The following is a 9,929-nucleotide window of genomic DNA, read 5'->3' on the forward strand; positions in this document are numbered from 1 at the left end:
GTCCTCGAGTGCCTGGACTGGAGGAAATGTGCTCTCACTGTCGTGAAGATCATGTCAAGGTACCTGCAGAGCAAGGGCAGGGAGCAGCGTCGGCTGGCGCTCAGAGGCCTCGTGGTGGTCAGCAAGGATCCCTTGATGGTGAGGAGGCCAGCAGCTGAAGCTGCGCTGTTAAAGCAGGCCCATGGGCATGCAGGGCTTCAGGAGCTGAGGCAGCTGCTGAGCTGCTCAGCTCTTCTGCCTCACCTGCCCCAGTGCTTTGGGGCAGGCCTTTGGCCTGTGGGCCCTGCAGCAGCAGGGTGGCCTTGCAGTGCCAGGGTGCTGTTGGTGGTGCAGCCATCCATGGCTTCCCAGCACAGTCTTGTGTTCCACACAGGCCATGCCTCTACGCAGCGTGTCTCGAAGCCTTCTGAAGCTTCTGTGTGATGCAGATGGAGATGTGGTCAGCAAGTCCCTCTCTCTGTTCAAGAAGATGCTCGAGAAAAAACATCTGGTGATATCTAGCACTTCTGCCCCAAAGCTGGCTGAGGCCCTCCTGACTCTCTTTGACAATGTAAGGCTCTGTGCCCCCAGCCACGGGCACTTGCTGCTGACCAGAACTTTTGTGCTCTCTGGATATTCAGGTGTTTGCCCAGAAGTACAGGATATTTGTTGCTTAATTATTTTCTTCCTCCTTTCCTCCAGGAGAACAGCTGTCATGGTTTGACCAGGAAGAAGTTGGGAATTCTGGGAAGCTGTGGTCAAACCAATGAAGGTTTTGAGTTTCATACTGACACCTGGTGTAGCCAGTGGGGTTTGGACACACCTCCGAGAATACACAGGGGTTAAAAGCAGGGCACTGCCCTGGCACTTCCTCTTTTTGGACATCGCGGCGAGGAGTTCAGATCTCTCTCTCTCCCGCCCAGCCTGTTGCTGCTGGGCGGGGGAGGGGCCGGCCATGCGGTAGCGGTAGGCCCGGGGCCTGGACAGAGATGGGCTTGAGGGGGCTTCGGGGGGGCTTCGAGGATGGAAGGGTGGAAGGTCCCAGAGAGTCAGCCCTTGGGCAGCCAGCCCCCCTTCCCCCCCCCCAGGAGAGCAGCCAGCGAGAAGGGGGAGGAGGACTGCCCGGCCGCAGCGGCAGCGTGTGGGCAGCGTGCGTGGGAGCCGACCGACAGACAGAGACTGAAAACTTTTAACCCTTTCTTGCATGATTGGGGCCTTGCAAAAATGCTAATCCTCCTCGAAGCTGAATAAGAAGGGAGATGAGAGATAAGGACTTTGGCCCGGAGATTGTGGAGATGATTGGATGGGGAGAGATGATTTGGAGTGGCCTTTTGGCTGGACTTTTCTTGTAGCCATGGACTCAGTTGTTCCTGTGACACAGACTGCATTTAGGGGGAGGCAGTGCCTCAAAACCAGGAGGGTTCATTTGTGAGGACCCCCGGCCCCAGGGGGTTGGAAATATATGGGGGGGACAGTTGTCCCAAAAGCAGAGACTGTGCCTTTTTGGAGTGAGACAAGGCATCCTTGAAAGACCACCCTAAAAGCAGCTCTGGCCATGTCTCGGTGGTGAGAGCACTGAGCATGGAAGGAACATGTCACAAGCGGCAAATGACTTTCCGGGCGGTGCCGAAGTGACAAGGAAGCATCCGAGGTTTTCAGTGGAACAAGAAGGACTCCTTTTCCTCTTCATGAACTGCAGTTTGAGTATACTAAAGTGTCGTGCCGGGCTGGGCAGTTGGTATTTTTGAGAGAATGTATTGGATTGGGAAAGTCAGGGAGTGGGGAGGAGGAAAAGTGGTTTTTGTAAGGTTTTCAATTTTTTTTTCTTTTCCTTATAGTCTTTCCTATTTTTTCCTGTAGTTTTAGGTAATAAAGTGTTATTTATGTTTAAGTTGGAGCCTGTTTTGCTTATTCCTGGTCACATCTCACAGCAGACACCAGGGTGAGGCATTTTCATGGGGGCACTGGCTCTGTGCCAGGCTCAAACCATGACAACAGCCAAGTCCAGTTGCTCTCCATTTACCTCTTCCCGCAAGGTGATGGAGTTGGTAGTGGATGAGGGAAAGGGCCCCTGCAGACAATTGTGAACCAGAGCCTGCTCCTCCTCTTCTTGCACTGCCATGAGGAGAACCAAGACCTGGCAGAGGTGAGGTTTGCTGTGATGCTGGTGCATCCCTGGAAGGGGGCTTGGCTGCGTCCTGCCTTGGCACCTCATGGACTGCAGCCTCCTCCAGGCCTCGGCAAAGAGATGTGACTCCAGTGCTGTTGGCTGTGGGGCCATCTCTGGGTCTCTGCTGCTCTCCAGGCCTTTCGGGAAGCACTGAATTGGGCGGCCGGGTTCTTGGGGAAGACAGATCTCCAATGTGCTGAAGAGGGAGCAGCCATTGAAAATTGATGAGTGCCTGGTAAGGAGGGCCTGAAGCCCCAGGCTCAGCCCGGAGAAGGCCCCTGAGGGCGGTGCTCAGGGTGCGGGCTGGCAGCTGTGCCCCTGCCCGCTGCTGCAGCCAGAGGCCGCGCGGGCTCTTCTCCAGGCTCCCGTGGGCCCGAGCCGGGTGCCCATGGAGCCCCAGCCCGGCTGGGCTGCGGGCCGGCAGCCGGCCCTCTGCCCCCTGCCCTCGGGAGCCCTTGGCCAGCGGCTGCTGGCCGCGCCTCAGGGCTGTGCGGCCAGGGGAGGCCGGGGCTGGGCGCAGGCAGTGCCGGCCCAGGGGCTGAGCCCGCGCCAACCCTTCCCTCCTGCCGCTCTCTGCAGCTGGCAGAGGACAGGAGCCGAGCGGCCCAGCAGATGCAGTGGGCCCTGCGGTTCCTGGATAGCCCGCAGGAGTCCGTACGAGAGGCGGCCCTCAGGATCATCGGTGAGCCCCGAACCCGGGCTCCCTCCCCCGGCCGCCGCAGCTCGGCCCCAGCCCCGCCTGCTGCCCCGGCAGCGCCGCTGGCACGGAGCTGTGCCGCTGGGGCCGTGACAGGCTCTGTGTTCACAGGCATGGCCGGGCGGTGCCTCAGGAGGAATACGGACGAGCTCCGGGCCCACAGTCCGGGTGAGTGAGGACACCGCGCTGACAGCGGGGACTGCCCGGGAGAGCTGCATTGCTCCGGCACGGAGCTGCAGTCCCTGTCCCGGCTGCGGCGTTCTTCGCTCCCTGTGGGGATGAGGGGTGGCCTGGGCAGGGCACAGCGAGCGATTTCAGGGACACTGGTCGGGGGGACTCGTGGCCAGCGTCCTTCGGCTGATCCCGTTGGCCCCTCCTCTCTTCTGGCCGATGCAAGAGCTGAGTGGGACACCCTTGTGTAGTGGTTTTGGTTCGCCAATTGATCATTTCCTCGCCAATGTTCCAATTAGTGTGGTAAGTTCCGCGCTGGTTATTTACCAGTTCATCCACTAGCAAGTACTTAATAATTTTCTGTTTGAGATAGGATTAGGAGAAAGGCAAAGCAGGCTCCAAACTTTAAAAGGTTATGAAGAAAAAGGGTAGTTTTTCTTCTGCTCACTTCAGGAGAAAAGTCCCTCTTGTTAAAGTTATGGAGATTTTCCACAAGAAAACAGTTCTCTCATGGCTCTCAATTTCCATGAAAGCAGCCACACTGCAGGGAAATCTGCAATTCTGAAATCGTTCCCATTTTCCACAAGCTTTTCCCACAGCTGTGTTTCTGTGCCATGTCAGCTTAGGGGGTACTCTTGTAAAGCTGAGATGTTCAAAGGCAAAGGTTCTCTTTATCTATCTCTAAAATCATCTTCCATTTCTAGCAAGAGAGATCTTCTGCTCCTGAGGGCACACGATCTTCATCACTCCTCTCTCCGTCTCTGTTCAAACTTTTCATAGTATCACAGCTACTTTAACATCTGCTGACTTTAGCATGGAGGTTTTGCTCCATACCTTCCATTTGAACACTTTCATCTCCCCATACCTTCATGCGTTATAGGGAAAAAAGTGTTGTTCTCCATATATTTACAAGAGGATTTCAGCCTAAAACTAAAGGCATCTCCTCATCCCTCCCATCTGGGACTTGACTTCTTCACTGACCTCAGCCAGGCCTGGGCTGGGTCAGCTGTGTTACCTCTTTGTCGGCCAGAAGGGAAAAGAGAAAGTTCCCAAGTTTCTTTTGTTTGTAACGTGTTTTTCACAGAGGCTTTCATGTACAGCTTTCCAGATTATCAATTCCCAAAGCCAACCCTTGACTGTTTTCCGATCAGACACGGAGGAACCTGCCAGCAGCCTCTCCCAAAACATCGTGTCTGTTATGCACAAACCAGCACACCTTGGCAGGAGCGTCTCCTAGGATTCCTGCAGATGTGGGTGCTGACTGTGGCTCTTTTCCTCTCTGTTCCAGCCATTTAAGTCCCAAGGAAAGACACCAGTCCATCCCACGGTAACCTGGATATTCACACCCAATGTGCCAGAAGAGCTGAAGAATTAGGTGCATCTTCAGGATCCAGTGAACCCGTGTCCCAAGAACAGCACCAGGAGACACTGAAGAGGACACCATCTCCCACTGCCACTGGAGCTCCAGGCACAGCTGATGCTGGGCACAGCTGAGCCTGTGAGAAGCTCGGTAGCTCCTGCCTTCACCCTGCCTGTGGATATCTCCCTCCCACCAGCCCTGAAACCCTGGTCATTCCCTTTTTCCCTCCCATATCACCCCTTTGCTTAGCCTTTCATTAATAAACAGTTTGGCTTCTTCAGTTTGCCTGCATCCTGTGTGTCAGGACCACAGTCGTGTCTAAGGCCCTGCCATATTTGGTCCGCTGTTGTGCGCATCAACAAGATAATGAATAAAACCAGGTTCAAAAACTCTCCTGGAAAGGCAAGATCCCAATTTTAGCAGCTTTTTCCACCTCCATGTTGCAGGAATTCATGGGTCTGCTGGATAGGGGGTGTTCATGCCAAGTTTCCTGCCCACTTGTCTAGGAACACTCTAATGATAGTGCTGGTGTGATGATTCAGTCTTGTGAGGTTTTTTGGGATATTTTTAGAGGATTTCAGGGGCCTGGGATAAGGGAAGAAAGCAAGACACAATCCAGATCCAGAAAAATCCCATATAGCACTGGAAATGAGGAGAACTCGGTGGAAAGACGCACAAAGGAACTGGAAGAAAAAGAATTTTTAAGAAGGCAAAAATGGGTAAAAGAAGGATAAAATTCCAAATGAATCCACCTGTAAAGAATAACCTCAAGGTGCAATAGGAGAAATTCCAACACAACAGGTTACCAGGGGCTGGCAGGGCCCAAATTTTTACTTTATTTAGGAAAATTTTAGAGGTGTTTTTTAACATGTTTTTCAAAGAGAATCCTACTTTTCCTTTCTGAATGGACTGGAAGTTGCCTCCTGTTCATGCTGTGCTGGTTTTGCCCATGTTCATTCCTGAATTAAGATTTAAAAAAACAGAAAAAACATTTTTAAAATAAGATACATTATTAATATTATTATTAATATTAATAATGATAATATGCACAGAACTATAATAATAATGTCAACAGAACACAACTAGAATAAAAAATGTCATAAATAAATTGTCAAGATCCTGAATATTTCTTCTTTGTCGATTTTTTGCGGAATAAACCTTTAGTGTTTTATTTTACTATTTAAAATATGTTATTTTGCTATGTGTTATCCTGGAGATAAAAACTGCTTTGGTTTCTTGAGTTGTTTGGGTTTCTTCCCTTGAGTTGCTGGGAATTTTTCTGGTTGAAAATTTAAAGGTGTTGAAAATTTTTATAAAAAGGGGAGAAAAGAAAAAGGGGGAAAAATTCGGAAAAAAGTAAAAAACAAAGGCAAAATCTCTTAAAAATATAAAAAGCAAGCAAAAAATGAACAGTCACATTTTGTTTCCAATGTGCGCCTTGGTGCCTTGATTTTTCCATGGTTTTTGGTGTAGTCCTGACTTGTGCAGTTCTCCAGGCAGGATGCTGAGCTTGGTGGGGATTGCGGAGCCACCGGGGGCATTCCCAGTTTTCCTTGCCACCTGTAGTATCCGATGCCATCACACATGTGTCCGTCTTGGAGCACCAAAGGTGCCATTTTTATAAATTCCCAATGACCAGAATGACATGATTCCATGGGAATTTGTGAGGAGAACTGGAGGATTTGATATTCCCCATGCCCAGAATGCTGTTATTCCATGGATTGCCAGTGTTGATGGGAAGGTGTGAGGGGAAGCAGATGATTCTAAACTCCCAACCCCTAGAATGCTGTTATTCCATGGCATTCCAGTGTTGCCCACCAAATGCAACCCTGGACCATCAAATCCAAATTTTGACCAATAAATCCAATTGTTCACCACCAAATCCAGCCTTGGACCTTCAGGTCCAAACTCTGTCAAATTCAAACTTTGACCACCAGTCATGGGACGGGAAGGGATGTCATGGAATGGGATGGGGCCAAGCTGGCTGCAGCCATCAGCCCTGTGGCCCAGATCTGCCACTCACCCTCCTGCAGTGGCTCGAATGGCACCACCTCCTTGGTCTCCTCTGCTGAGGCAGCTCCAGGCCCTTCTTCCTCCTCCTCCATCCAGGCGAGCTTGGGCACACTTGGAGGTCTCTGCTCCATGTGTTTTCCATCTCTTTCCCATTCTGTCCACAGACACATCCCCAGGGTTGGGATGGGATGGGATAGCATGGCATGGCATGGCATGGCACGGCACGGCATGGCTGCAGGTACCAGCCCTGTTGCCAAGCTCTGCCACTCACCCTCTGGCAGCGGCTGGATTGGCACAACTTCCTTGGTCTCCACTTCTGGATCAGGGTCAGGCTCTTCTTCCTCCTCCCCCACCCAGGCCAGCTTGGGAACTCTCGGGGGTTTCTGCTCAATGATCTTGCCATCCCCGTCCGGTTCTGTCCATCGGAATGTCCCTAGTGGATGGGATGGGATGGGATGGGATGGGATGGGATGGGATGGGATGGGATGGGATGGGATGGGATGGGATGGGATGGGACGGGATGGGACGGGATGGGATGGGATGGGATGGGATGGGATGGGATGGGATGGGATGGGATGGGATGGGATGGGATGGGGCCAAGCTGGCTGCAGGCACCAGCCCTGTGGCCCAGCTCTGCCACTCACCCTCCTGGAGCACCTGGATAGGCACAAGTTCCTCGGTCTTCAGTTCCAGGTCAGTTTCAGGGTATTCCTGCTGTTTCTGCACCCAGGAAAACTTAGAGAGTCTTGAGGGTTTCTGCTCCATGTCATGGATTGAAATAATGCCAGATTACAAGACAAATGCCTATGGAAAACTACGAGTGACCAAATCCTCTGGACTGGCCCCGATGCCACACGTAAAAGCAACGCCTTGGAACAGCTCCGGGTGGGACACGAACGAGCGCGCTGTGCGGGGGCTCCTCACGGCACCGCTCTGTCCCGTCCTGTCCCGTCGCCTGCTCCGAGCACTGTGGCCTGCTCCGGTCACCACCAGCTCCTGTGTCACCACGTGTCACAAAGGACATCCGGTCCCATTCCATGTCACAGTGACCGTGCTGCACCGTGTCACCAAGGGCCCTTGCACACACTGCCGCCTGCCCTGGGGCCGCCCCCAGCCCAGCCAAAGTGGCCCAGGCTGGAAGCAATGCCTGGCCCCAGGTGTCCAAGGCAGCCCCACAGGATGATCTTTAGGAAGGGCTCAGAGCATCAGCAAACGCTGCCCTGCTCTGCGGGCTCAGGGCAGCAGAAGGAGCCCCCAGGGCTGCCGACGCAGCCGCGCTGGGAAGGGCACGGGCCCTTCCAGGGACGCTGGCACGGCCTCCTTGGGACACGTCCCGGCCCGTGGCCATCCTAAACCCGCGGGTGTGACTCGCACAAGGAACGTGTGGGCCCGGGCACCAATGCTGCTCTGAGCCCTGGGGCCCGGGCAGCGCTGCCATCAGCAGCTGGGGCACAGTCCCTGCCCAAGCAGAGCTGCCACCCCCCGAGCCCTGGCAGCGCTGGTGCCCGTCTCCTGCCCCAGAGTCCTGTGCCCCCGGGGGGCTTCTGTGCCACAGGGAGCCAAAGCCCACGTGCACTGGGGGCTGATGGCAGGAGCACCTGCAGCAACTGCTGGCAACACTTGGTCTCTGTCAGAAGCTCTTCCTCCATGCTGGAATGATTTTCTCATTGAAGTAATTTCCTGCACCACAAAAACATCTTTGCCTCGAAGGCACAGAAGAACCTGGCATAAAGAAATCCTCACTTCAGGAAAGCTTAACTTCCCATTGCTCAGCTCAAGGACTTCCAAAATTTGCAAACTTCCCAAGTTTATGGGGATGGTGTGAGAATATGACTGGTCTACAAGTTTGCGTCCCAGTCTGAAGCAGCAACTCATTTGCCTTATCATCCGTTGAAGGTCACTTTACAAAACATAACCCTGCACAGAGCCAAAAAGAAGGCCATTCTTTGGTTTGCAAATGGTTTTCGATGAAGGGATTGTAATCTCCTAATTCTCTTCAAGAACAAAAGCTCTCAAGGAATGAAAGACCACTCAGTGTTACAACAGTAACCCAAACAAATGAGTAGATGGGAAGAGGGCTGATCCTCCCCCAGTACAGATATCTAAGTGGCCAATAAAGTACAGCTCTCCCCTCTTGTTCCCTGCAGGGGAAACAGGACCAGTAAAAGAAATAGTCACAGATATTCCTTCTGCCCTCCATAACCAAAGCTGTGCCAAAGCACAGATGCTGCCTTCAAACTGACTCAGATTCCAGCCCAGACTATCACCTTGCAGACAACTCCTTCCCCCAACATGCCCCCCAACACCCACCCCCCAAAACACCCCCACAGAAGCCCTCAACACCCCGCCAGGAGCCCCAGCTGTGCCCGTCCCTCCGCAGAGCTTTCCCAGCCTCCAGCAGAGCCCCTGGTTCCCTGCACGTGCCGTGGGATGGCACCCAGGAGGGTCTGCTCCAAGGCCTTCCCTGGCAGCAAAGCCAGGCTGCCCGCCCTGTGGTTCCTGGATCGTCCTTCCCAGCGAGCCTTCCTGTGCACGGCTGTTCCATTGGCACATCTGCGCTCAGCTCGGACTGCTCCACTCAAGCAGGGCTGCTGGGAAAGGATCCAGAGCAGCCTGGCAAGCTCTTTCTCCAGCTCCCTCTTCACTCCTGATGGAGGTAGAACATTCCACAGGAAAGCAGCTGGTGCTACGCAGAGTGGGCAGCATCAGGCAGCTCTGGGGAGGCCCCTCAGGATTGCTGTATCCTGAGGGAACACCGCTGGCCATCCCCTGGGTGTATCTGCAAAAGCTTCAAATCAGCTGCCTCAGCTTCCAGGGCCTCTCTTGGCCAGCATCCTGACGTGGCTGCAGGGCTGCTGCCAGGCACTGCTGGGACCCATTGGGACAGGACCGGCTGTCTCGTGCCCTCGTAGCAGCCCTGACACAGCCAGGGCCATCCCGAAAGCAGAGAAACGCTCACGTGTCAGCAGAGAGGAGCACGGAGCACTGGGCTGCTCTCAGGCTATCTCAGCTGGGCTCGCTCCACCACACGAACCCATGTTAAGGCCGGCTGATGCCAGGCTGCCAGAAATGCCTACCTTGTTCTCTCCAAGATGCACAGGGAGAGCCAACGAGCAGGACACCTTGGGAGGCCTTTTCTGAGGCCAGGGACACACCAAGGTCAGCCAAGGCTCTCCACGCTGCCCGGCCCACACGTCCCAGCTGCTCTGTGCTGGCCCTGGGCCACAGCAGCTCCCACCAAGCAGGAGACAATGCATATTGCAAGAGATGAAATACAGCAGAGAGGAAAGATGTGAAAAGTATGTGTGTAAAGGCTTTTTAATTCACAGCTCTCACAGAGAGCTTTGGGGCTCACGGCTGGACAGAGATGGTCCTGCTCACACCTCTGTCCAAAGAGGGTAACACACCCTGCTGCAGATGCTTGGATTGGTTTCCACAGGTCCAGACAGATGCCAAGCCTGCTCCTCACTGCCTTTTCCATGCCCCTCTGCCACGTGCAATGGGCTTTAACCACTGAAAGAAGCACAGAGAGCCAAAGG

The 9,929-nt window shown here is 53.8% G+C and overlaps 1 long non-coding RNA gene across 1 annotated transcript; it reads left to right on the forward strand.

Annotated features, from left to right (window-relative positions):
• Nucleotides 1-2,696: 2,696 nt before the first annotated feature.
• LOC135450439 (uncharacterized) lies at nt 2,697-5,432 on the forward strand. Its single transcript, XR_010441070.1, has 3 exons — nt 2,697-2,831; nt 2,958-3,014; nt 4,306-5,432. It is a non-coding gene; the product is annotated as an uncharacterized LOC135450439 (long non-coding RNA).
• Nucleotides 5,433-9,929: the final 4,497 nt, after the last annotated feature.

Source organism: Zonotrichia leucophrys, chromosome 7, assembly GCF_028769735.1.
Source record: "Zonotrichia leucophrys gambelii isolate GWCS_2022_RI chromosome 7, RI_Zleu_2.0, whole genome shotgun sequence".
NCBI classification, from domain to species: domain Eukaryota; kingdom Metazoa; phylum Chordata; class Aves; order Passeriformes; family Passerellidae; genus Zonotrichia; species Zonotrichia leucophrys.